This window comes from Arachis hypogaea, chromosome 12, assembly GCF_003086295.3.
Source record: "Arachis hypogaea cultivar Tifrunner chromosome 12, arahy.Tifrunner.gnm2.J5K5, whole genome shotgun sequence".
NCBI classification, from domain to species: domain Eukaryota; kingdom Viridiplantae; phylum Streptophyta; class Magnoliopsida; order Fabales; family Fabaceae; genus Arachis; species Arachis hypogaea.
This window is the reverse complement of record NC_092047.1, coordinates 82,365,862-82,369,892: the sequence shown is the minus strand read 5'-3', so window position 1 is coordinate 82,369,892 and position 4,031 is coordinate 82,365,862. Positions and strand designations below refer to the sequence as shown.

At 34.8% G+C, this 4,031-nt stretch overlaps 1 non-coding gene across 1 annotated transcript; it reads right to left on the bottom strand.

Moving 5' to 3' along the window:
• Positions 1-2,351: 2,351 nt before the first annotated feature.
• LOC112731560 (small nucleolar RNA R71) lies at positions 2,352-2,459 on the bottom strand. The gene has a single exon (XR_003167333.1). It is a non-coding gene; the product is annotated as a small nucleolar RNA R71 (small nucleolar RNA).
• Positions 2,460-4,031: the final 1,572 nt, after the last annotated feature.

Below are 4,031 nucleotides of genomic sequence, written 5' to 3'. Positions count from 1 at the left end.
ATATAAATCTTTTCAAAAATATAATATTCTTCAGAATTTTTAAGAATGAATTCTAGAGTTTCATGAAGCATGTGAAGCCTAGCTGGCTGTAAAGTCATGTCTAAATTCTTTTGGACTGGGGCTTTCAACCCAACATTATCAAGAGCAAGCTAGTTGTTGCTAATCCATCAGCTGCTGTATGCTTGATTTGTCACTTAAAGCTTGGCTGGCCATTGGCCATGTTTAGTGTTTTGGACCGGAGCTTTCATTGAAAGCTTGGCTGGCTAGTGAGCCATGTCTAATTCCTGGACTGAAGCTTTAGACTAAGAATGCAAGATTCCTGGAATTCATATTAAAAATTTTGGAATCCTTATTTTTCTTTTTCAAATTAATTTTCAAAAAATACCAACAAAAAATTAGAAAATCATAAAAATAAAAAAAAATATTTCATGTTTCTTATTTGAGTTTTGAGTCAATTTTAAGTTTGGTGTCAATTGCATGTTTTAAAGTTTGCATAAAATTTTCGAAAAAATTCATGCATTCATAGTGTTTTTCATGATCTTCAAGTTGTTCTTGGTAAGTCTTCTTGTTTGATCTTGATGTTTTCTTGTTTTGTGTCTTTTCTTGTTTTTCATGTGCATTTTTGCATTCATAGTGTCTGAACATGAAAGATTTATAAGTTTGGTGTCTTGCATATTTTCTTTGCATTGAAAATTTTTCAAAAATATATTCTTGATGTTCATCATGACCTTCAAAGTGTTCTTGGTGTTCATCTTGACATTCATAGCATTCTTGCATGCATTCATTGTTTTGATCCATAACTTTCATGCATTGAGTCTTTTTCATGTTTTTCTCTTTCATCATTAAAAATTCAAAAATCAAAAAAATATCTTTCCCTTTTTCACTCATAAATTTCGAAAATTTGAGTTGACTTTTTCAAAACTTTTTAAAACTTAGTTGTTTCTTTTGAGTCAAATCAAATTTTCAATTTAAAAATCTTATCTTTTTCAAATCTTTTTCAAAAATCATATCTTTTCCATTTCTTTTTATTTATTTTCGAAAATTTCAAAAATCTTTTTCAAAATATTTTCAAAATCTTTTTCTTATTTTTATATCATATTTTCGAAAATCACATCATCAATTAATGTTTTGATTCAAAAAATTTCGAGTTTGTTACTTACTTGTTAAGAAATATTCAAACTTTAAATTCTAGAATCATATCTTGTGATCTCTTGTGAGTTAAGTCATTAATTATGATTTTAAAAATCAAATCTTTTTCAAAACTAATTCTAATCATATCTTCCTATCATATCTTTTTTTTTTAAATCTTATCTTTTTCAAAAATTTGACTTTCAAATATCTTTTCTAACTTCTTATCTTCTTATCTTTTCAAAATTGATTTTCAAATCTTTTTCAACTAACTAATTAACTTTTTGTTTGTTTTTTATCTTTTTCAAAACTACCTAACTAACTCTCTCTCTCTCTAATTTTCGAAAATATCTTCCCTCTTTTTCAAAAATTCTTTTTAATTAAATAGTTATTTCAATTTTCAATTTTAATTTGATTTCATTCCTAATTTTCGAAAATCACTAACCCCTTTTCAAAATTTTATTTTCGAAAATCCTCCCTCTCTCTCATCTCCTTCTATTTATTTATTTATTTACTAACACTTCTCTTCATCTCAAATCACTGCTCCTATCCTCACTCTTCTGTTTGGATTCTCCTTTCTTTTCTCTCTTCTACTCTTCTTTTCTTCTACTCACACAAGGGAACCTCTATACTGTGGTAAAAAGGATCCCTATTATTATTATTTTTCTGTTCCCTCTTTTTCATATGAGCAGGAGCAAGGACAAGAATATTTTTGTTAAAGCAGACCCTGAATCTGAAAGGACTCTGAAGAGGAAACTAAGAGAAGCTAAAATACAACAATCCAGAGATAACCTTACAGAAATTTTCAAACAGGAAGAAGAGATGGTAGCCGAATAATAATAATGCAAGGAGGATGCTTGGTGACTTTAATACACCTAATTCCAATTTATACGGAAGAAGCATCTCCATCCCTACCATTGGAGCAAACAATTTTGAGCTAAAACCTCAATTAGTTTCTCTGATGCAACAAAACTGCAAGTTTTATGGACTTCCATCTGAAGATCCTTTTCAGTTCTTAACTGAATTCTTGCAGATATGTGATACTGTTAAGACTAATGGAGTAGATCCTGAAGTCTACAGGCTCATGCTTTTCCCGTTTGTTGTAAGAGACAGAGCTAGAGTGTGGTTGGGCCCTCAAGTCTCAACCCAAATATAGCCTGAACTCTTGGGATAAGTTGGTCACGGCTTTCTTAGCCAAGTTCTTTCCTTCTCAAAGGCTGAGCAAGCTTAGAGTGGATGTTCAAACCTTCAGATAGAAAGAAGGTGAATCCCTCTATGAAGCTTGGGAGAGATACAAGCAACTGACCAAAAAGTGTCCTTCTGACATGCTTTCAGAATGGACCATCTTGGATATATTCTATGATGGTCTGCCTGAATTAGCTAAGATGTCATTGGATACTTCTGCAGGTGAATCTATTCACCTAAAGAAAATGCCTGCAGAAGCTCAAGAACTCATTGACATAATTGCTAATAACCAGTTCATGTACACTTCTGAGAGGAATCCTGTGAGTAATGAGATGCCTCAGAAGAAGGGAGTTCTTGAAATTGATACTCTGAATGCCATATTGGCTCAGAATAAAATATTGACTCAGCAAGTCAATATGATTTCTCAGAGTCTGAATGGAATGCAAGCTGCATCCAACAGTATTCAAGAGGCATCTTCTGAAGAAGAAGCTTATGATCCTAAAAACCCTGTAATAGCAAAGGTGAATTACATGGGTGAAGCATATGGAAACACCTATAATCCCTCATGGAGAAATCACCTAAATCTCTCATGGAAGGATCAACAAAAGCCTCAACAAGGCTTTAATAATGGTGGAAGAAACAGGTTTAACAATAGTAAACCTTTTCCATCATCTTCTCAGCAACAGACAGAGAACTCTGAACAAAATACCTCTAATTTAGCAAACTTAGTCTCTGATCTGTCCAAGGCCACTGTAAGTTTCATGAATGAAACAAGGTCCTCAATTAGAAATTTGGAGGCACAACTGGGCCAGCTGAGTAAGAAGATCACTGAAACTCCTCCTAGTGCTCTCCCAAGTAATACAGAAGAAAATCCAAAAGGAGAGTGCAAGGCCATTGATATAACCATCATGGCCGAATCCAAGGAGGAAGGGGGGACGTGAATCCCAAGGAGGAAGACCTCCTGGGACGTCCAGTGATCAACAAGGAGTTTCCCTTTGAGGAACCAAAGGACTCTGAGGCTCGTCTAGAGACCATAGAGATTCCATTAAACCTCCTTACGCCATTCATAAGCTCTGAAGAGTACTCTTCTTCTGAAGAGAATGAAGATGTTACTGAAGAGCAAGTTGCCAAGTTCCTTGGTGCAATCATGAAGCTGAATGCCAATTTATTTGGTAATGAGACTTGGGGAGATGAACCTCCCCTGTTCACCAATGAACTAAATGCATTGGATCAACTGAGATTGCCTCAGAAGAAACAGGATCCTGGAAAGTTCCTAATACCTTGTACCATAGGCACCATGACCTTTGAGAAGGCTCTATGTGATCTGGGGTCAGGAATAAACCTCATGCCACTCTCTGTAATGGAGAAACTGGGAATCTTTGAGGTACAAGCTGCTAAAATCTCATTAGAGATGGCAGACAATTCCAGAAAACAAGCTTATGGACAAGTAGAAGACATATTAGTGAAGGTTGAAGGCCTTTATATCCCTGCTGGTTTCATAATCCTAGATACTGGGAAGGATGAGGATGAATCCATCATCCTTGGAAGACCCTTCCTAGCCACAGCAAGAGCTGTGATTGATGTTGACAGAGGTGAACTAGTCCTTCAATTAAATGAGAACTCCCTTGTGTTTAAAACTCAAGGACATCCTTCTGTAAACATGGAAAAGAGGCACAGTAAGCTTCTCTCAAAACAGAGTCAACCAGAGCCCCCACAGT